The sequence below is a fragment of the Balaenoptera ricei genome, chromosome 12, assembly GCF_028023285.1.
Source record: "Balaenoptera ricei isolate mBalRic1 chromosome 12, mBalRic1.hap2, whole genome shotgun sequence".
Taxonomy (NCBI): domain Eukaryota; kingdom Metazoa; phylum Chordata; class Mammalia; order Artiodactyla; family Balaenopteridae; genus Balaenoptera; species Balaenoptera ricei.
This window is the reverse complement of record NC_082650.1, coordinates 3,203,861-3,228,239: the sequence shown is the minus strand read 5'-3', so window position 1 is coordinate 3,228,239 and position 24,379 is coordinate 3,203,861. Positions and strand designations below refer to the sequence as shown.

At 43.7% G+C, this 24,379-nt stretch overlaps 1 long non-coding RNA gene across 1 annotated transcript; it reads right to left on the bottom strand.

Moving 5' to 3' along the window:
- Window positions 1-790: 790 nt before the first annotated feature.
- Window positions 791-23,914, bottom strand: LOC132375785 (uncharacterized). Its single transcript, XR_009506112.1, has 3 exons — window positions 23,752-23,914; window positions 5,190-5,283; window positions 791-1,314 (listed from the first exon to the last, which is right to left on the bottom strand). It is a non-coding gene; the product is annotated as an uncharacterized LOC132375785 (long non-coding RNA).
- Window positions 23,915-24,379: the final 465 nt, after the last annotated feature.

Here is a 24,379-nt window from a genome sequence, read left to right as displayed (position 1 = left end):
GTGGTCAGTGTCGGGGCCGAGCCCCTGGCTAAGCCGCTCAGGACGGGCCGAGGAAGAGGGTACTGCCGTGGCCCCTGAATCCCTGGGGCTTGGCCTTAACTACACCAAGTGTTCAGGAAACCATGTTATCTGTTACGACTCACCAACCCTGCTTCGTGCCATTGGATACGTGAGTTTAGGGAGACAGAGGTCCTCCGAAAACATGGTTAAACACCGACATCACGTCTTAGTCCACCAGACCAGAGAACTACAAAGATGGGTCTTTATCTTCCAAGAGATCTAAGACATTTGAACTTCAACGACACCTCACTTCTCAGAACCAGATGAGCGCTGGGCGGGGAAGAGGTAGGGGATGGGGAAGTACACCATCTGCAGGAAGAGCAGAACAGTTACCTCTTCCGTGTGCTTCAGCGTGGAGGCTTGAGAGACCAGCATCGCTGTGGGTTATTTTCACTCAGCTGTGGACCCTGGTTTCTTGTGTGTTTCACGGAGACGGCATTCAGACGGAGGCGGGAACCCGTGGGAGTCAACATCACCCACCCCCGCCCCGGCCATCCTCTCCTTTGCATTTTGTGCCCTCGCTGTGTTTCCCGTTGCCGTCTGCATACTTCCCTGTGTCTGGGACACCATGGGGCTTTGGGCCCCCGGGGGCTGGCGCAGTGCTCCCCCCACCACACACAGGCCAACACACTGAAGATGCTGAAACATAACTGGTATTGGAATCCCACTCACTTTTTCTGCCGTCACCCAGCAGAAAGTCCCCTGCTTTGCCACATGGACTCAGAAACAATTCTCTACAATTTACCAGACGTTTATTAAGTCTTTGGTACGATTTTGCAAGGCATTGTAGCCAGGGGAAGATGGGAGGATAAAAAACAGTCATGTCCCTGGCCTCACGGTACAGGAATTAGGTAAAGTGTGTGCCAGGTGCTACATAATAATGTATCTATTTGTTTCATTATAGTTACTCATGTTCTCCTGATTTTATGCCAAAAGGGATTTCACACAGCTTACAAATATACACCCAACCAACAGAGCAAAAGAAAATAAAACAAATAGATGAGAAAGACTAAACAGCGGAGAATGAGGAGGAAGGAGAAGAGGAGAAAGGCATGAGGCCCGTGCACGAAAGAGTCGCCGTAAAAGCCTCTATAGTCTTCAGAGGAGATACCGAAATGGGCCCCATGGTTTCCAGAACTGAACGGGCAGAGGGACCCAGTCAGGACCATAAAGTGCTCACTATTCACCGAGGGCCCGGCTGACGCTCACAGATGCTCTGGACTTCGACTCTCCCTCCGACGGCTGTGTCACAAGCTGCGGGATTTGAGAGAAAAGGAATCTTGACTCAAACAAAGGAAAAGAAATTATTTTGCTGCCATAAGTTTTGAACTCCATCACTACTAATCTTCTTTCCTAAACGATTGAAAAAAAGTTTAAAACAAATATGAGGAAAAAGGTCATTTAAATTAAGAAATGACATCTGCACGTGAGACGGAGGGCAGAAGAAAGAAATGTCTGGGGCATTTTCCTGGATGTAATATGTCTATCTTTTTTTTTTAATTAATTAATTTAATTTATTTATTTTTGGCTGTGTTGGGTCTTTGTTGCTGCGCGTGGGCTTCCTCTAGTTGCGGCGAGCAGGGGTTACTCTTCGTTGCGCTGCGTGGGCTTCTCGTTGCAGTGGCTTCTCTTGCTGCAGAGCATGGGCTGTAGGCGCACGGGCTCAGTAGTTGTGCCGTGCAGGCTTCAGGAGTTGTGGCTCGCAGGCTCTGGAGCACAGGCTCAGTAGTTGTGGAGCATGGGCTTAGTTGCTCCACGGCATGTGGGATCTTCCCGGACCAGGGCTCGAACCCGTGTCCCCTGCATTGGCAGGCGAGTTCTTTACCACTGCGCCACCAGGGAAGTCCCCTACATGTCTATCTTTAATTCTCGGAATGGATTGCAACTTTGCCTGAGAGACAGCCCAGCGATTGCTCAGGAATTATCTTCCCAGGCTCTAATCTTTTTTTTATGCGTTTGTACAGAGATGGTGTGATTCCCCTGCTTCATTAAGTGTGTGAGTAGGTGGGTAGCTGTTTTCCCCGCAAACTCTGTCTCCTCCTAGGTTTCACAACAGCGTTCCTCAAAATTATACTCTTGCTAACCTTTCTCAAACACGGAATGTAGATGTCAATATTAAATATACATACAGGAATGCTGGTGCAGGTGGTTAGCAGTTACAGCATCCAACAGAGAAATCCAAGATTAGGAGACAATGCAGGTAAAAGATGTTGATAGTCATTCAAAAATTATAGGAAAGTGACACAAAAGGTTGTAATCAAGGGAGTTGATCTGCGGCAATGTCCTTGTCCCAGTGGAAACGATGGAGGAGGGACAGTGGGTGTCAGCTCTGAGGAAGGTATCGGAGAAGCAGGCGAGCGAAGATGACTCGCCAAGAAGCTCGATATTAGTGAGGGGTACAGGGTGCACCTGCATAAAGTCAGGTTTCAATACAACAAATGCACAGCCATGGTTGTATTTTGTATGGCATCCGGGTCCAAACCTACTGGGCTGCGCGGGGTGGGGTCATCCACACTGGTGAAGCATAAGCAGAAAGCCTTATCAACATGCCAAACTGCTCAGTAAGGCCTATCACGGCGACCCACTGTCACAGTGGGAGTCCCGGACCCAAATGCATTTCTAGAAAATGGGCCAAAGACATAAGACACTGATTATGTTTTAGTCAAGGAGGAGCAGAATCGGGCATGCACCTCTAAGATGTTAACCATGGTGAGTTGTCATGACTGAGAGAGACAGAGAGAGAGAGAGAGAGAGAGAGAGAAGGGAGGAGAAGGAAATATACTCAGTTCCATGGCATTCTTTGTCACCTATCCTGACCAAATGACATGGGAAACCTCAGTTGTATCTAATCGGGAGCTTCCTTGTGAATGAGGAGTTTAAAATGTTCTGAAAATAATTAACAGATCAAAAGTGAAAAATCATACGATTATATCTATAGGAGCTAGAAAGTAGTTTGATAAAAAAATTCTGTATTCAATGTCCACTCTTTTAAAAAGAAAGCTACTAAAAAGAAAGCTATTGATAAAAGATGGGGGATTTCCCTAGTGGGCCAGTGGTTAAGAATCCACCTTCCAATGCAGGGGACACGGGTTTGATCCCCGGTCGGGAACCCGCGCACCACAACAAAAGATCCCGCGTGCAACAAGTAAGACCCGATACAGCCATAAATAAATAAATATCTTAAAATAAAAATAAAAAATAAAAGACCAGAGGCAAGGCTGGAGACACAGCGCATCTGACCTCATTGGGAGTTTTAAGATCAATGGGAAACTGCCTAAATGGTTTTTTGTTTGTTTTTAAAAATTTTTATTGAAATATAGTTGAATAACAATGTTGTGTTAGTTTCAGGTGTACAGCAAAATGATTCATATATATATATTCTTTTGTAGATTCTTTTCCCTTATAGGTTATTGCAAGATATTGAGTATAGTTCCCTGTGCTATACAGTAGGACCTTGTTGTTTATCTATTTTATATATATTAGAATGTATATGTTAATCCCAAACTCCTACTTTATCCCTCCCCCTTCCCCTTTGGTAACCATAAGTTTGTTTTCTACATCTGTGAGTCTATTTCTGCTTTGTAAATAAGTTCATTTGTATCATTTTTTTTTTACATTCCACATACAAGTGATGTCATATGACATTTTTCTTTCTCTGTCTGACTTATTTCACTTAGCATCATGTCCAGGTCCATCCATATTGCTGCAAATAGCATTATTTCATTCTTTTTTATGGCTGAGCAATATTCCATTGTATATATGTACCACATCTTCTTTATTCATCTGTCAATGTGTCTAAAGGTTTGATACAGGGGTGTGATGTGATCAGGTTTGCATTTAAGAAAGATCACCCTGATGGATTTACCTGTCTCTACCCAAGAGCCAGTAAGTACTATGATAAGTGGGGAAATGAAAGAAGCGTTCCCATAGCGTCTTTATCATTGTTCATGTTAATGACTTCCTGGAAGTGTTAAGCTGTACAATCAGATGAGAAGGAGGTATACAGTTTGGAAAGGGGAAGTAAAATTACCATTTCTTGTAACTGACCACCTGAGGTACTTGGAAAACTAATCTGAAGGATGAATATAAAGGACATAAGAGTCAGTAAGGTAGATGAGTACAAAGACAGCATTCAAATGTCCTTCGCTCCTCCTCCTCTTTCTCTTCTGCTTCCTCTACCCTTTCCTTTCCTGAACAATTCAGTCCCAAAGCTATGAGACGGGGGCCGACAAGACAAGCAGCCTCGCCAAGGCCAAGGTTGGGGAGAAGTTGTGGTGCCAAGATCTGGGAGTCAGGGCTGGATGGATGAGGAGAGTGCCACACAGGGGAGGGGCAGCCGCAGTTATGGGGCACTGGCTACACAAGGAGAAGTTGACCAAATAACACACAGGTGCAGATATAGCCAGGTTCCTTCCCTTTATCAGAGAAGAAAGATGCAAATATGGAAAAGGAACAAACTTAGAATGAACCTTGTGACACTGGATTGGAATGAAGATGTTGGCATGAACTCCATATTTTGAATATAGACAGGTATAGAAAAAATACAGATGTAAGTGCGTTTATATATGTGTGCATACCTTGGTCTCTCTGCGTAGATAGATATAGAGATCAAGACTGAGGTAGAGATAAATATGTCAAAAGATACAGAAGCCACCTTGAAGGGGCTCCCACCAGCCAAATCTGGGACTACTTGAGCTTCAAAATGAACAGTGGTAGTAATGTATTGTAATCCACTGAATAAGATAGGAAAGCAAGAGTCCAAACTCATGTAAATCCACAAATTGTACCTGTTTTCTTAGGTCAGTCTCCCAAAGGAATAGAAATAAAAGCAAAAATAAACAAATGGGACCTAATCAAACTTACAAGCTTTTGCACAGCAAAGGAAACCATCAACAAAACGAAAAGACAACCTACGGACTGTGAGAAAATATTTGCAAATGTTGTGACCGACAAGGGCTTAATTTCCAAAATATACAAACAGCTCATACAACTTATTAGTAAAAAAACAAACTTATGTAAATCAGCAAATTAATAACTGAAAGTTTGAAAAGGAAAAGAACATTTACATGGATCAAAGTACCTTCCCACAAATTCCTTACTAACTCACAAGGGGGAAAAATGTAACTTACAATGGAGAAAATTGGAGGACACTCCTGTAATCAGTTGATTGAGTGGTCAAAGTGGACATCTTCACTAATGGGACAAATTCAATTCGTGGGCCACCTGTTAAGGTGCATAAGAAGAGCACAGCATCATTTCTATGACATTCTTCCCCCTCAAGAGACTTGCTACGAAATAACTTGCTCATAATTTTCAAAACCACAAAGGTCATGAAAGTCCATGAAAGACTGAGAAATTGCTCCAGACTGAAGGAGACCAAAGTGACAAATGCCATGTGTGGCTCTGGACCCGATCCTTTCATTATTAAGGACGTTATTAGAACAACTGACAAAACATGAAGAAGTGGAAGATTAGAAGGTAGAGATGTATCAGTGTTCATGTAAGAGAATGTCCTAGTTCGTAGAACTTGCCCAGGGTAATGGTTCAGGGAATAAAAGATCTTCCTATTGGGCTTGAAACTTTTCTGTAAGTTTAAGATTATTTCAAAATTTAAAAATCAGTTTATAAAAATATCCATAGCATTCACCATATATAAGGAACTACTCCAAAATATTTAGTGCAAGAAATGATTACATTTATAAGGGCAATTCAGAAAAAAGGATAAACATACCTAAGAATGAACTTAGAGGAACTGGCAATATCTATATGAAGAAAACTTTGAAGCAGTATTAAGTAACACAAAAAAGACATTTTTCATTATATGGCTTTTGTATCTTTTGAATTTTTACCAATGCATTTGTTTTCATTCAAGAATAAGTGAATGAAATTTACAGCAAAGACAATGCATTGAGGAAAACACTATCAGAACATGCATTGGACCCCTTATCGAATCTACTGAAAGTTGTTTAAAAAAAAATCTCTTTTAAATAAAGAAAGAAATTGCACAGAAATAGACTCTGGTTGTAAGATCCAATGTGCTTAAACACGAGGAATGGTTCCTCACTACCCAGTGAGCACATCAAGGCCATCCATGATTCAACTCACCCAGGGCTGGGAGAAATGGATCATGCCCTCTCAGAAACCTCTGTAACCCTTCGAAAGACTTCCATGAAGTCACTCACTTAATGGCTCCTGTAACACAGGCTTGTCTTCCATAAAGATTGAAAATTCCTTAGGGCTGAGAAAATAAACTCTGGTCCATCACTCATTGCAATTCTCTGCTGCTTTGCACATAGTAAACATGTGATTGTGTGATTGTGAAGTTTTCCTTTTCTTTTCTCTCTCCCTTGACCCCAACTCAGACCCAAATTGTAAATGGTGTTTCACCAATTAAGAACCAAGTTTTACATATATTTTACTGATGATGGGAGGAAGGGGAGTAAAGCTATAGTCAGTTATTGTCTCTAATTTTTACAAAGAGAAATGGAAAGTTTAAATCATCAGACCTGGGGGGGTGAAGCAATACTAACAGCCACAGCTGTTCCAGATGTTTCCAGAGATAATTTGGCATTAATTTTTGCAAATTGGCATGTAGGCAGACACAAAGCTTTTATTTATTTATCTCATTATTTTACCTTTTTACCTATCAAATCTAGAGTAGTAAGATTTCACACTGAAAGGAGAAAACTAAAGAACTATATGTACCCATCACATTGACTCTGATTTAACTTTAAACATTTTAAAGTATAAAACAACAAGTGAGACTTGACAAAGTAGCAATCAAGGCATAAATAACAGAGGTTAAGTCCACCCCCTGTGAGGGGGTGAGGAGAAAAGGTACATTCTATCACACAAGCCTAGAAGAACCTAACTTAAAAAAGCACACACAGATAATTACTCCCCAAGCACATCACGATGGCGAATTAGGCATGAAAAGTTTTCGAGAACGGAAAAATGATTTTAGAAAGGAAAGCGTGCCTTTCATTCTATCGTGGAAGGTGGAGCACATTCTGTTCTACTCACTAGGTGGAGTCACTGGGAAACAAGGATTCGAGTTACTGGTGGGGATTGCCACCCCGCAAAGCAAAGACCCGGAGGGGCTCGCATTGTTTCCTCCAAGCTGGCCCCAGGCTCCCTGCACTGCCTTCTGATCTGCCCTGACAGGAGCACCCAAATATGGACCTTCTCCCCTGTCCTCCTGTTCTCCTTCCCGCTCACCTTCCACCTCTTCGTGGGGACCCACTTCTCAGGTGTGTTCCAGGTTCTCAGTCATTAACATAAAATCACTTGTTGAACAGCTACTCCGTGCTCATTGCTGGAAGAATAGCTGGAATGAAGACTTGATCATGACTTGACAATGTCCCCAGTCTGGCTGGGGAGGCAAGGCTCACACAGGAGTGTTAGCTGACAGCAAAGCAGAGAGACGACTGCAGCTACCAGAGCAGGGATGTGATAAACCACCTGGGACTGAGGCCCCGTAGGTGCCACTATGTTAATGGGTTTCACTTCCAGTTAACACAGGCAGTTCAGAGCCCTCTTCAGATGGTCCTGAATCCAAAGAAATTTGCATGAATTCATTTAAATTATTTATTTATTATTTTTCACCAAGGGGCCATAAAAATTCTGGTGGTGTGGCTATCCGTTGTCATGAAGATATCTGTAAAATGTGGTCTAGACCAGGGTTTTGTTACTTTTTCAACTCACAATATGAAATTTATTTTTACAATAGGACCAAATGAGCACACACACAAGTCACTAAATAATAATTGCCGCTTGCAGGACTCACCCTCACGCTCTCCACCCCTTGTCTTCCCCCTTATCCCCTTCCCTCCCCCCCCTTTTCCTCCCCTCTCTTCCCCCATCCTTTCCCCTCTGCCCTCCTCCCATCCTCTCCCCCCTTCCCCCCATTCCATTCAGTTTTTAGAAATACAATTTGGGTTTACTAAAAATAGATTTCATGACTCACAAATAGATTGCTACCCACAATCCAAAAAACACTGGTTGAGACCATTCCAAAATGTTATGGAATTGAGGGCTCTGAGGATCCCCGCGTATGTTTTGTGAGTGAAAGATACAAGGAAGGTTTATTGAGGTTAGTTGAAGTTGACTAAGAAGGGCATTATGTTAACAAAAGCTTGAAGTCTCTTTTTTTTTTTTTTTTTTTCCCCTGGCTGTATTGGGTCTTCGTTGCTGCGCACGGGCTTTCTCTAGTTGCGGCGAGCAGGGACTGACTATTCATTACGGTGTGCGGGCTTCTCATTGCGGTGGCTTCTCTTGTTGCGGAGCACGGGCTCTAGGTGCACGGGCTTCAGTAGTTGTGGCATCAGGATCAGTAGTTGTGGCTCGCGGGCTCTAGAGCACAGGCTCAGTAGTTGTGGCGCACGGGCTTAGTTGCTCTGCGGCATGTGGGATCTTCCTGGACCAGAGCTCGAACCCATGTCCCCTGCATTGGCAGGCAGATTCTTAACCACTGAGCCACCAGGGAAGCCCTGAAGTCTTCTTAAAAAACAAACATACTGAAGAAACATCCAACAGTCCTTGGCAGTCTAAAGATGTTTGTGGTACAGTAAGGTGCCCCTGGAAGATAAAGATGGACTAACAACATCATTAGCTTGTCAAGACCACCATCCAAGGATGGGTGAAGACAGGACCTTTACAGAAATATCCAAAGAAATGTCGAATGACTGGGCATTACTAGTCTTAATTTATAAATAGAGGAACAGTTCTCCAGGTAAGTTTCTTTTTTTTTTTCTTTATCACAATTCAGCTTCTTGGATATCTGGGCAATTTCCTTCTTCAATAACATGACAGAATTTCTTAGCAAAACTTAAGCATTTTTGCTTATGAATTAGCCACCCTGTAAACCAGTCATTGAAGTTTTACCCTTATACTTTCTACTGTCTGAAAAATACCACTTGAATCAGTCTACTACATTATTGAATAATGCTACAAAAGTTTGTAGTAATTTTATATCTTCTTTGGAGAAATGTCTATTTAGGTCTTCCGCCCATTTTTGGATTGGGTTGTTTGTGTTTTTGATATTGAGCTGCATGAGCTGCTTGTATACTTTGGAGATTAATTCTTTGTCAGTTGCTTCATTTGCAAATATTTTCTCCCATTCTGAGGGTTGTCTTTTCGTCTCGTTCATGGTTTCCTTTGCTGTGCAAAGGTTTTAAGTTTCATTACGTCCCACTTGTTTATTTTTGTTTTTATTTCCATTTCTCTAGGAGGTGGGTCAGAAAGGATCTTGCTGTGACTGATGTCCTAGAGTGTTCTGCCTATGTTTTCCTCTAAGAGTTTTATAGTGTCTGGCCTTACATTTAGGTCTTTAATCCATTGTGAGTTTTTTTTGTGTGTATGGTGTTAGGGAGTGTTCTAATTTCATTCTTTTACATGTAGCTGTCCAATTTTCCCAGCACCACTTATTGAAGAGGCTGTCTTTTCTCCATTGTATATTCTTGCCTCCTTTATCAAAGATAAGGTGACTATATGTGCGTGTCTGTCATACAGAGTGAAGTAAGTCAGAAAGAGAAAAACAAATACCATATGCTAACACATATACATGGAATCTAAAAAAAATGGTTCTGAAGAACCTAGGGGCAGGACAGGAATAAAGACGTAGACGTAGAGAATGGACTTGAGGACACGGGGAGGGGGAAGGGTAAGCTGGGACGAAGTGAGAGAGTGGCATGGACATATATACGCTACCAAATGTAAAATAGATAGCTAGTGGGAAGCAGCCGCATAGCACAGGGAGATCAGCTCAGTGCTTTGTGACCACCTAGAGGGGTGGGATAGGGAGGGTGGGAGGGAGGGAGATGCAAGAGGGAGGGAATATGGGGATATATGTACACGTATAGCTGATTCACTTTGTTATACAGCAGAAACTAACACACCATTGTAAAGCAATTATACTCCAATAAAGATGTTAAAAAAAAAAGTTTGTAGTAATTTTAAAATTGCTTTCCCACACCATATATAGACTATCACTAGTAATTAATGCAGAGCTTCTTATCAAGGCAAATATGTGTGGTTTTCTTTCTTCATCTCTTTCCTCTACTTTTACGCATGGAGTAATAACTTTTATTGGAATGACTACATGAATGCATATGGAACAGCCCCTTTTCTCTAGAATCTTTCAGGCCAATGGGGATCCCAGAACAATGGAAATGACCCTCATGCCACACAGAATGTGGTGAGTGCCTAAGGCCACCCAGAGCCCCAGACCCAGGAGGAAGGACACCCCACCCTTCTCGTGGAGATGGCCACGGCTTCATGGAGAGGGTAGACGTTCTAAGGGGCCTCCAAGGATGCAGAAGGGTTCTACGAAGAGAGACTGAGTGGTGAGCAGAATCCTGGGAAGAGGAAACTTCATAAGCGCTCCTAGAAAGTAAGTATCAGTTTAGCTGAATGGGAGGGTCCTGTAAGGGGAGGGGTGGGAGAAGCACACAAGATGTTAAGGCTTTCACTTTGTGTGGCTATCTTTAGTTGACCACGCATTGGCACATCCATTATCTCAGTGCCATCTCTTCAGGACTACAGTGTGACAGACCCTCATGCCCAAGGAGAGCGTTAGTACTTTACAAGAGAATAAAAGGAGAGCTGGTGACTTCCCTGTAGGAGAAGGGTTGGTGATAGGCTGCCTGCACTTGTTGGAGGGGTAGGGTTGCTCTGTCTGACGCACATAGTTTCTTCTAGAAGTGGACTCTGCCCCGTCTGTCAGAACGAGAAATTCTGTCTTTGGGGTACTTGGGCCAGGCCAGCAGGGTAAAGGTTTTCTTTTCCTCCCTGCTCTGGGGTCCTAAGGTCTGACCTGGAGCTGCCATTCGCCTTGTTACCTTGGGGATGGGCTTGCAGGCAAAGGAGCCCTGTCCAAGGCTGGAGGCCCCACTGCTCCATCTTTTACTCTCCCCCAGGGACTCCCTGAAAACCGGCTTCCCCTGAGATTTGTTCTCTTTGGATTTTGCCACTTGTAACTGACAGGGACCTCAGCACAGATGGGCTAAAGCAGGAGAGCTGGGGGCACAGAGCCCATCTAGGGGGCTCTTCTAAAAGTCCCCCTTAGCCCTTTTCTACACTACCTTCTGGGCATCCTAAGTCTACAGAAAAGTTCTACTAGAAAGGGAATTCCATTGTTCATTCATACATTTATTCAACAAATATTTACAGAGTACTTAATATTTGCCGGGCTTTACTCTAACTGGAAAAATAGCCAAAGAGGTTTCTGTCTTTATGGAGAACACATTCTCACAGGGAGAGGCAGACTATAAACAAGTAAGCACAATAAGAAAATCTCAGGTAGCATTTTTGTCCTACGAGTGAAACATCACATCCCCACAGTGACCCAAGGTTCCAGGACCCTGTGTGGCCAGCAGAGAGCACACGTCAAGCACTTACTCAGAAGATGTTTGACAAAAGAGAACAGAATGGGATAGAAATATATCGTAGTGGGGACACTGAGTAATCCTTTTTGGTTTTCTTTCTTCAGATGAAAGTCTAACTCATGTTCAATGACTTAGCACAGAAATGGAGCTGTTCCCAACATCACTCTCACGGATTTCATGAAATCCTGTCACTGCAACATTTCAGTTCCACTTTGCGATTCTTTTGCACTTGAGACCATCAAATAACAATGACCTCAAGTCTGACAATCAGAGAGACTGAACAGCAAAAACTAAAGGAAATGGGCAGGAAAAGAGCTTAATATTAAGCAGAGAGAGGGATGGATTAAATTAACATGCTATCAGTTGATAATGGATTTTTCTTGTATGTTACAACAAATTATTTTTCCCTATATACTTTGGACATTCATAATGAAGTTAAAGGAAACTCCTCCTGCTCTACAAGTTATTGTTATTTATATGTGTTAGTTATCATTTTAATCACTTACAATAGGCAGCTGGTTTTTATCCAATCCCAGTGATTTTAAACTGGGTCATCGAAATCCACTGGGTCTAAGTGAAACCAGGGTTTTAACAATGCCTTGCAATCTTTTGCTGGATGTCAAGCCAGAGGTGATGCTGTATTAAGAACAGGAGACTAAGCTGTAACAACAACCAAAATGTTCCAATTAACTTCAAGTTAGAGGGAACATGTGGCCAAATACAGCTCAAAGTCAGGGTTTGAGATTGAGAGATTTGCCCTGAATAGTGTATTATAGCCTGGAGATACTCAAAGCCCTACCAACAGCCCTAAAAATATTCTAGGACTTAAGACCCCATGGGCTCACCTGTGTCTGGCTGCTACTTCCACACACTCAGGTCTGCTCCACGTCAACCCAGACATGAGACTCAGGCCCTGCACTGGTTTCCATTTACAAACGAGGTGTTGAAGAAGTTGGTAGGCTTATCAAAGAATTCAGGACACACAGAGGAGCGCAGCCGGCACCACCTACCAAATTAACCTGCAGTCACCATCAGTCACTTCTGGGTTCTGATTCCCTGTCAACCGCACCACTAGTAGGGGTCCTCCTCTGAGTTGGCCCCCACAGCCTCCTCTTTTCTGTTCTCTCTCACATTCTCGTTTTCTTTACACTCAGGGACTCTCCCTTTTGCTGGAGCAACCAAAGCCCTTGCCCCTGAGGTCCCAGGGTCTCACCTTCTACTGTTGGTGTGCACCAAAGCATTTTTCCAAACCAAGATCGTTCCCTTCCTGAGAGATATTCTGGAGCTAAATGTTAGGATGATTGCAAGTCCTCCACCAGCTACAGCACCTGTTATGTAAACATGGGTTTTATTATTGCAGGTCAGGGGGTGGCATAAAGTCACATCTGTCTCTTTTTCCTTCTCCTTCACAGTTAGCCCAGGGAAGCCCCAGATAAGACAGGCAAGTGACTGTCTTGATGCAGAAAAATGGAAAGAGGCAAAAATCAACATCATGACAGTGCTCAAGGATAGCCTGGGAAAGAAAACTGAGCCTCCTGATTATATTTTCCTTCTTGAAATGAAGTTATGGACCTTCCTAGGTAGAGATTCCTAAGTTGGGTAAGCTTTCCCCAAACAGAAGTAAAAGGATCTTCCTTATGAGCAACTTCACCTCAAGACTCTATACCTGGTGGGTATTTCACCTTCCTTCTCAGTACCTCCTCCTTCAGAGCCAGCAAAGCAAGCACAATATACTTCTTAAATGAATAAGAATCAGGGCTTCCCTGGTGGCACAGTGGTTAAGAATCCGCCTGCCTATGCATGGGACACGGATTCGAGCCCTGGTCCAGGAAGATCCCACATGTCGTGGAGCAACTACTGAGCCTGCGCTCTAGAGCCCGTGTGCCACAACTGCTGAAGCCCGCGTGCTGCAACTACCGAGCCCGCGTGCCGCAACTACTGAGCCCGCGTACCTGGAGCCCATGCTCTGCAACAAGAGAAGCCACCGCCATGAGAAGCCCGCGCACCAAAAAAAAGAGTAGCCCCCGCTCGCCGCAACTAGAGAAAGCCCGTGCACAGCAATGAAGACCCAATGCAACCAAAGACAAATAAATAAATATTTTAAAATATATTAAAAAATGAATAAGAATCAAAGTCAACATCCACAGTAGAGAAGAATAACAAATATTTGTGAATCAAAATTATGTACAGACTTTTACTATTAAGAACAAGATCTAGTTCATTTATCAAGATTCTACATCTGGATTGCAAATGTTGCCATGTTAAAGGGCTTGGAATGCATCAGGGATTTTTCTCATGAATATAAGGTTTATAATATTCAGACATGTTTATAGAAAACCATACATCTTCATTAATGGACTCCAATGACTGATAAAGCACATTCCACAAATGATTACAAAAATGAGTGTGTAGGATAATGTATTTAAAACAAATGAGTTTTATGTCCACCAAAAGGCATGTACACAAGTTGTTTCATATCAGTTTTATTTGTAATGACCCCTAAATTGAAATAACCCAAATACCCATGAGTAGTACAAAGGACAAGTAAATTGTAGACTATTAATACAATATTACTTAGCACTCAAAAAGAACAAACAACTGTAACAACGTAGGTGAATCCCACAGACATAATGTTGAAGAAAAGAACCCAGACACAAGGCTATGTGCTGTCTGATTCCATATATGTGATTCCCAAAGCAAGGAAAACCAATTAATGGCAATAGAGTTCAGAAGAGTGAGTAGGGGTTTTATTGGGACAGAGCACAAGGAGCTTTCTAGAATGCAGGAAATGTCCTGTATCTTCATCTGGGTATGGATATATGTTAACATTAATTAAGCTGTTCACCTAAGAAAGTGAACTTTCTGAAAATGTTATAGTTCATTTAAAAAATATATATATAGGTATGTAAGCAAAATCCAAATTTATAGAGTTACGAATTGACTTGTACTGCAGATTTGAGTGTTCAACATTTTATACTTTCAGAAAGAGCTTTTTGCCATGGCATAAGTAGTGAATTATCAGAATATGTTTTTACCTCTCTTTACAATATAGAAAGAAGTCTGGCAGACACAACCTTAACCAAGTGATCAAGCTTAACATCACTAATGACAGGACCAGCTGACATCATGTGTCCTCTGATGTGACCCAATGTCACCTGGATAGTATCCTTGTCCAAAATGTTTAACCTGAATCTGATCATTTGGGAACATCAGATGAATCCAAACAGGGAATTTCTAAAAGATTATTGACCTGGACTCTTCAAAAATGTCAACATCAGGGAGCATTTCTAGATTAAAGGAAATGTGACAACTAAATGCCATGTGTGGTTCTTGATTGGATCCTAGATTGAGGGGAAAAAATGGGCTATTATTGGGGAAATTTGAACATGTGCTCCCACTAGATAATATTATATCAACATTAAGTGTTCTTAGTGTGGTTGCTGGATTGCGGTCATTTAGGAGAATGTCTTGCTCTTAGAAAATAAATCTGAATTCTCTAGATCATCATAATGTCTACAAATAACTCTCAAGTGGTTCAGCCAAAAATAATAATCATTGTGAGAGAAAGAAGAAGAGGAGGAGGGGAAGGAAGAGGAGAAAACATAGCCAAACGTTTGTCCCAGTCACTTGGGAATGAGATGGACCCACCTCAACCCAAAATTTGGTTCAAATGTCGAGACTGGTGATCCCACACACGCACCAAGAGGGTGTGGTAAAGTTTATTGCTCTCATAACAAGGCTCTGCTAGGGGAGCAGTGCAGACTCCCAGGCATGTCTGAAAATGGCTTGAGAGCCAACAGTGCAGGTTTCCCTGTGGTTACAGGTGGTTCTGCGAGATTCTCATGTAGGAGTCAGGGCTCGTGTGGACTGAGTTCCCACGGGCACCAATGGAAGGACCACGTGGGCTGTCGCATCAGCCTGCCCAGGTTTGGAGCAGACAGGAAGCTGGGTGGTGGGATCTGAAAGCTGTCAGCAGCCAACCATCAGAAATGGAGTCAGATTCTGTATCACATTGTCACATTGGTGATTTAGGTGAAGAGGACCTCAGCACGCACTGTACACATCCTGCAGCTTTTCTGTAGATGGAAAACTTTTCAAAATAAAAAGTGGGAGAAGGGAAGATGAGCCTACTGTCCTCTCACATGAGTACCAGGCACTAATACCTTAAAATCAATTTAGTCCTAAGGAAAATTATTTTTGTAAATACGTGATGCTATGTTTTAATCATCTGTGCATGCTTAATCTCAAAGTCAGTGTTCTTTCACAAATGAAAGATTTTTACATCTCAATATAAATATTCCTTCTTATCTCTATCCAGTTACAAGTAGAGTTATCATGGTCACTATTAAATGGAATATTCAATACTTTAAGATGTCTTAGTTACAGAAACATTGGTCATTTCACTCAAGAAGAAATTATTGAGTGCGGAATATGTACCAGGCATTGTATTAGGGGCAGGCATAAAACAGTGACCAAGACAGGAATTATCAGTTCTAGATGAAGCTTAATGTCTTAACATACCAGTTAAGACATTCCCCTCTGCCCTTTGTGAGTTTATATTCTGTCAATATTTAAGAATCTAAGTATATAAAATGTATAAAAGTCACAAAACCCAGACATATCATTACAGTTACGTGAGAATTTAAGAGTAATACTTATACCAATCATAATTTTCATGGGCTCCCCAGAAGGTGTATTCGTATCCTATTTTATAATAATGCATATTTTAAATAACATAATTCTTTCTCTGTTATTACATAAATTTATAGCAAAATCACAAACCTGTGCCTATTTATAGTAACTGACATGGACAGAACACAATATCGTATCCACATCTGCTCTAAGCAGAGAGTTGGAGAAGAAAAACTGTCCCATAAATCCTAAAGTGCATGGTGCTACAGTTGCCCTACATCTAGTACTGCTCAGACTTCAAATATTCTATCCCACTGATTTGAGGAGCTTGCTTATATTTGCTAATCACTCCATTTTTAGGTCCCCAAAGTGTAGTGTCCATAGTGATAGTAGATCACTGCAAAAGAAAATCGGGGCAGGTGTGGGCAAATAGGCCTTTGGTGGAGTTTCAATTGTTGTCACCTTTTTGATTCAACTTCTGTATCTGGAAATTCACCAACAGATAGATGTGTACACGTGCTCAAAAAAATACTGCATGGTTGCTTATTACAGCATTATGTATAAAAACATTAATTCCATAAGAATTACCAGTTATGTTACATTGTGCCATGGAATACTATACAGACAATAAAAATCAAGCAGATCTATATATGCTGGTAAATTTCCAATACATAAGTAAGTGAATAAAGAAAGGTACAGGAGAAAAGTATGTGGAGGATGTTTGTGTCTGTGTAAGAAGGGGATATCACGTATGCACTCCTGCACAGTCGACCCTTGAGCAACTGCACAAGTTCACTGCTACACAGGTTTTTTTTCAATAAATACATATAGTGCTACACGATCCACAGTTGGGTGAATCTGCATATGCAGAACCAAAGATGGGGAGGGCTGACCATGGGACTTGAGCATCCTTGGGTTTTTGTATATCCACAGTGGGTTCTGGAACCAATCCCTTGAGGATTCTGAGGGACGACTGTATACACACACAACATTTCTGGTTGGTGTCATAAGAACCTTGTAACGTTGGTGACCTTTGGGAAAGGTGAATGGGGTTGGAGGGGGACATACTTTGCATCTTTTCTGTAAGTCCTGCTCTGATATTTACACTTTTTACCATGTGCATGTGTGTATATGCGTGTGTGTGTATAATATATGTGTGTGTGTGTATATATATATAATATGATGATGTTGATCATTGTGATTGCCACATTGTATTCATCAAGGAAGAGAACAGAAAGTTAAAGAGCTTTCAACAAGAATCTCATATCACAGTTGAGCAGTTCTTATATTAACAATGCTCCTCCAACCAACAAACTGAAGATAACTTCAGCTTACCTAAGAAGCCAAGATTCCATTTGCACGGTTAAGTCCAGTCATGGAAGCACTTGAAGGAAACATCTCCACAGAGCTCTCACCTCTGTTTATTTGCAATCCTGTCTCTGCACTGGTGGGAAGGGGGAAGGTGGGTGTTTGTCGGGGGCAGGGAAGGGGCTAGCAAATCAGAGTATAAACAAAACTGCTTTCAACATAAAGAGTAGCTTCTAAACCATAGATCAGAAGGTACCCTCAGTTAACACCCCACCACGCTCAGAGTGTCTGGTAGCTCTGGAAAGAATGGAGAGAAAGCATTGCCCCGGCCACCAGCCTGTCCAAATTGTGCAGATGTTAAGTGACTTCCCAGCCTTTCACATCAGCAAGAACTGCTGTTTATCTACTTCCTTTGCGAGTTACCATTTAGTTTGGAGCCGGTTATGGTTTACCTGCTTCTTCATACAATCCTATTCAAAGTCTTAAAAATTTCACCATCCAGATCTTCTGATTCAACCTTCTGATGTTACAGATGAGGAAACCGGCAACAGGCGTGTCTTTTTAGACTAATGGGACTTCCTTTCTGGTCCATGTGTGAGGACTCACCCCTGAATGCTACTCTGTATTCTGGTCCTTCTTTTCCCCCAAACTCTCCTCTCCCCGCCAACCATCTTTGGTGCACTGGAGAGCAAAATGGTCTTTCTGGTGGGGGCCAGAGAAACTAAGGTGAGAACTGAAAAATCTCTGAACTGTAATGCTCTTCGCCATCAAGCTTCTGTGGAATGTGCGCTTGTGAGATTTTCTTTAGGGGTCAAGATTTTCTTCCAGGGGTCAAGGCCACTCTTTCATATTAATGATTATAAATAACCCTTTAAGAGATTTTTTTATAATAATTAAAAATCTGATCAACTATTCTAAAACAATTAATCTGTTAGGAAAAAATCATTTCAACTGGTTTTAGGGGGTCATGTAGACGTAGGGCAGTTAACAATCTAGATGTTCAGCTTTAACTGGTTTTAGAGGTACAGAGTTGCTAATACTTCCCCTGCCCCTGTTTCCAGATGCCCCCAAAGCCAATGGCCTGTGAATAATACAGGGAAGCCACAAAACCCAGAAGCCAGTGTGATGTCAAAGAGGAACACGATTTTAAGAAACCAATGTTTACTTCAGTCATTAACTCGTCAGATGAAGGAATAGCTACCCATAGACAGTTTCCCTGTGGCTCAAGAAATCTGAGGAGTGTAAAACATGAGTAGGTCAAGGGTCCTGTTCAAACCTCCCCTAAACTCCTTCACTGCAGAGGCCCCTTTTGGGTGACTTCACACCCCAGAGTGACAGGAAACCAGAAAAACTGGGCTGGATAGGATCTTAACCAAGCTCATCAAAGATAGAAACTACTTATTTTTAAAACACTCATGAGATTAACTGAATGTAATAATAAACATTTGAAATCATTTTATATCCAAAAATCATCTTAAAAGAAATGAGAATTAAAACCAGAAGACAAAACAATACAGAACAGTTAGGGTGTGGGTGGGGAAGGGGGAGAACAGAAATGGGTTTCCGAGAGCCTACTAAGAGCCCACAGGGGCTGAGAGAACAGGTTTCTAACTAGAGGGTAAGTGTTGGAAAATAGGCTTTAATGTTATATTTCAGTGTAGAGGAGCTAATGCAACATCATGTGATTAGACCAAAGTATTTAAGTAAATAACAATTCCTTGAAAAGGGACCCATATGAAGGCAATGTGAAGAGAATGAAAAAATAGAAGTATCTTCTTATGGGATAAGATCAATAATTATAATTATTCAGTGTTTCCATCAGAGCCTCTTCCCACATGGTCTTCGACATACATACCCATCACCTCCACAGCCAGATGAATGCTGTAACATACTCTCACGTCTAAGTTCAAAGCCATGAAAGACAGTAGATGCAAAGCAAAGCAAAAATTGTGGCCGGCACTGTCCATTTGCACACCAGATCTCTCTAAGTTGTAAAGACAAAATCTTTCTATGTTTAACATTTTATGCAAATATCTCCCATCAGTAGAGTCTGAACACACGTTGGACACAGAGCCAACTGGGGCCCACAAGAGGACCACACCCTGATTCTGATCGTGATTTTACACATATGCACACACGTCAGATAACTTCAACGGACTTCCAAATAAACATTCAGCCAAACTAGGACAGGGCACTTCACTTTCCCCTTGCCCTAGCTGAACAAATAAGTCAAAAAGGAAACCATCCATGTGTGTTCACAACAACCCGTTCACCATCTTACCATCATCTCATAACGAGTCTCCTGAAGAGAAACGATTAACAAAACAGGAGCCGTTACAGGAAAGAGCCACCTAGGGCCTGAGCGGACACCTAGCCTCGTGACAGGGGCGCAGATCGGTGGCAGGTGAGGGCGTGCATAGGAGCAGTGGTTTCTGTTCTTCACTCCACTCTCTCCAGGCAGCCTGCATGCTTGTTGGCTGTTTAAAACTTTAGACCAAGCCAACCTGCTGACAGACGGTCTTAAAATCAATGACTCCCAATGAAACTTAATTTCCAATTGCCTTGATCTAATAGATGCTATAATGTGCTTTCAGTGGTTGAAATGAACAAACACATCGGCCTTCCAAGTTGCTGGAACTCGAAAGAAACCCCTTCTGCTACACAAGGTCAGCGAGACTGACGTAAATGCTTTTCTCTTCAGTGTGCGCATATTGTCAAGTTTGGCTGAGAGACTCAAAGGAAAGACACAGCCTTGAGTTGGAGAGGTGATAAGATCCAGGTCCTTAAGCATGTGTAAGTGTCCTTGTATATTTTGTTGCAGGTGCATAACCACCCGTCACTCAAACACTGGTTTACACCTGGCCTCCCCATCTTCCATGGTCAAAGTACCCACAGCCATACAGCCTCCCATATATGTAGAGATGTGTTTCCATCACGTTTGGTGAGTACCATGACTACCATTTCCCAAGGAAATGCATTCACAATCCTATGGTACTTGAGTATTCACACACTTAATGGTTTCTACAGTTACATATTCATAGGCAATTATCTAGTAGCATTTTTATTTGCCAAATGCAAAGGATACAGTAAAATCAGTAGACATTTTTAAGCTCTAACAAAACCAATCTGTACAATAAGTCACTTCAAAATTATGATAAGCTCTGAATAACATAGATACAGGTACTTACTATTGCCTGTTATGACTTACAAAATATTCTCGGCCGGGTACTAACACACTAGGGAATGTGGGAATTTTGTTACTACTGTTAGTACAGGACCTCCAGAACATAGCTTTTTAAATTCTAATACCACACATTTCCACCAAAAGGACGATAAATGTTTGTTAAAATACAATTCTTATTGCTTTTTATAAATGGCAGCCATGCATTCACTAATTATTAGAAAATGGCATAAAATGTATCCAGGTTATTTACCATGCTAATCATGTCAGTTCCCATAGACTTCACTAGTTGCTTAACCAAAAGAACATAGTATGCACCTTTGAGAGTAACCTCGGGTCAAAACTGAATGCTGAGTATAGAGCCGATGAATTTGTCAGACACCCATGGTGATACCGAATTATTCTCCCCAAAGATGGAAAAATACCAAAATACCATTCAGATAGAATCATTGCCATATTTGAATTTCTTACCAAATGCCTTTTTTTTTCAGTAAAATTAATTGAAGAGCTATACTAACTTTTGCTCTAAGATCACAACTGAGCAAAGAAAGTCAGAACATGGGCAGATGCTGAAATACAACCTCTTCTGAGGTGAGCGGTCGACATTGCTCTCACCTGCTTCTATTAAACCCCACTGCCCAGGGAGAGCCAAAAGCAAACCCTGTGCTTTAAAACGCACACAAGCCATGCAAAGGGTTGCAAGGGGACACAGAGATTCATGTTTTATGAGCAGGAAGGACTTTGGTGACTTTGTATTTCTTATGACGTCAAAGGAGAAAAGCCATGGACTCCATTTTGGAGGTACACACCCAGTCCCCCGGTGTTCCGACCTGCCCCTGCCACCGACCAGGCCACAGGGCTCCCCTCTGAAAAGAAGAGCAAGCCCAAAACACAGCTCCTCTCCCTGCCTGGGTTCAGACCATTCCCCCACAGGCCCTTTCACCTCCCCTTCCACAGCTTAACCGATAACAAAACATTTGCATCTGGTTCATATTTCCTTTGTGTTTAAACTACAGTCCAGAAAAAAACTTGACTGGTTCATTTGGGCCTACTTGGAACCCAATTCAGAATACTGTAAGTGAAATAAAAGGTGTCTGGCTGGGTTTCTTTTATGTGGCAATCAGATATCCAAGTATTACTTTTGCTTCCACAGGAAATTTCCCATCTTCACTTTTTCGTTGGTATGATTCTAGGCAAAGGAGTCCCCAGATGCTTGTAGCACGGCATCTCCCCTTGAGATCACCGTCCACCATTAGGTCTGCCTCAAACCTCACCTCCAACTTCGGGAGGATGCAGAGGGCTGCCTGAGCAGAAGAGGATTCAACATGACGCAACCCTGAGCATCCCTGGACTGGAGAAGCCTGGGAGAAGCAGCAGCCCTCCTGATGGCCCTTGCCAGCAACACACATGAGGGGGACAGCACCAGCACCCCACCCTCCGGACTCAGGCGCCCTGCACAGACGTCAGTACAGGCCACAAAACCGTAGGACAGCTCGACACCCCCATGTATGTGACAGCAAGGCAGTCAGAGGACGGGAAACGGCCAGCAATCCCCAATCCATGCCCAGCCTCTTCCAGCCTCCTCTCCCACCCCACCCCACCCTCCCCTTCTCCCCACAGAGTTTCAAGTTCACCCAAATTTGGGTCTTCAATGTCAGCCTAATCAGCACATTCCCACTCCCCCACCCCCCAATTTCCTGGAGGCACATGTAAAATCCCATTTGTGGGGAAAAAGTCTACTCAAGTCGCCTTGACATAGGGAGCTGCCCAGGGCTGGCTGGAGCATTCCTGCAGAGCACGTCAACTCCCAGACCGTCCCTGCAGGCTCCTTTCCTCTCCTCCACCCCTCCTCTCCCTACCTTCCTCCTCGCTGCCGCCCTCAAAGCAGGCAGTGGGTTCCTCCTCTGGGAGCCCGGACTCTCCTCCACCTCCTCCACCCTCCAGGGCTTTGCGTTTCTTCGACATCTCTGCCGGGGCTGGGGCTTTGGGGTGTTCTTTCCGCACCCCCAGCCTCCCCCCTCGGAGAGGAGAGTGAAGGTGGGGTTAGGTGGAGGGGAGAGAGACGGGCGAAAGGGGTGGGGAGGAGAGGCCAGGGAGGGAGATGGATAGAGAGGAATTGCTGCTGAAGGAGGGAAGGCACTTTGGGGAAGCAGGAGCCAGGCGGCCAGGCGGCGCAGAGAGCCTACGATCAGCTCAGCAGCAGCCCTCCGTCTAGGGGGCTCTCTGCTCTCTCTCTCTCCCTCTCTCTCCCTCTCCCTCTCTCCCTCTCTCCTTCCTCTTTTTCCTTCCACTAGAAGGGTAAGCAAGCCCAGAGGGAAAAAGAGACCAAAAAACCAGGGAGGAGAGGCTCTTTGGGCACTCAGCTGATTTCTTTCTAATTTAGGAGGGGGCTAGGGTGGGTGCTGTGTATCAGGACTTCTGGCCCTGTCTATAAAGGACTGATGTCCTGGGAAGGGATGTGTTGGGAGGGGGGAGGGTGTTTGTGGTGTTTGGGAGGGAATATTTTCAATGGATTGCAAGGAAAATTGGGTAGAATGAAGAAAACAAAATGCTGCAGGATGCAATATAGTGATGGCTTCAGGTGCTAAGGGCACAGGACCCCCTCCTCCTCTGTGACATCCTTTGAGCTTTTGCAAAAGGGGCTGGGGGAGGTGGAGGGAGGCCCAAGGAGAGAGGCAACAGAGGCCAGAGGCAGAAAGGGGAGGGGAGGGGTCTCATCCCCATTCAGAACTGAGGAAGGAGGCCCAGAAAGGAGGCAGGAGGGTGGGGGCCTCCTCCCTAGGCCCCTTTGGGTCTAGCCTTGCAGAGGCGGCCGTTTGCAGCTGGAGGGCAGCCTTGCAGGGAACTTGGAGCTGGGAAACTCGGTCCAAGAAGCAGTAGCCGGAGGCGATCGCTCAGGCGCTGGACTTGGCTGCCCTCCCTCTCACCTCCTCTGCCACCCCTGAGTCTTCTGGTTTTATCCACTCGGGTCTCTTTTTTTCTCACCTCCACTCATCACCCCTCTTCCAAAATAGTCATGTCCCCAAACAACACACACACACACACACACACACACTCACTTTCTTATTGCCAAAAAGGATGGAGGGAAACGATGGTAACTTTTTTTAAATGTAGGAAAAAGGTTGGATTTGAGTTTTTCTGGACTCTCAAGGGTTAAACAATAGGTAAAAGGAACAGTCCACTTACCACCAAAGTATGCGAAGCGCCTATCTGCTTTCGGCTTCAAGTTCACACACTGAAAAAAGAGAGAAAAAGCAAAGCAAAAAGGAAAAAGCGGGCGGGCCCGGAGCCCCGTGGGTCCAGGGCTCCATTGAGAACTGCGCACAACAAGTTGCCCGCGAGCCCAGGTGGCCCAAGTTCACGACCTCTCCGAGAACACTCGCTTCTGCTGCACTGGGCAGGCATATTCCAGAGGCGCGGGGCAGGCTGCCTTTCGCGCTGCTGTCCCCGGAAAAGGAGCCGACAACTCTGAGCGGCGCGTGGCATTCCTCTTCCCCCCGTGTCCATCTGGGGGTCTCCGGGAAAGCCGCGCTGAGCGCTCTAGGCGCCAAGTAAGACCGGTCCATTTCAGCTCATCGTCCCGCGGCCGCAACTTTGGACCCACACACCTACAGAGCACCTAAGTGCGAGTGTGCGTGTGTGTTTGAGTGTGTGCGCGTGAGTGTGCCAGCCTGTGTGCCCGCGCGCACCGGGCTTTGGGGCGCATGTGCTCTCGGGAACGACTCTCCCTGGCTGCCAGGAACTTGGAGAGTTTTCCTTTAAGCCGGAGCTGCTGCTCGGACACCCCCCCCTCCCCCCCCCGCGTCCAACAGGA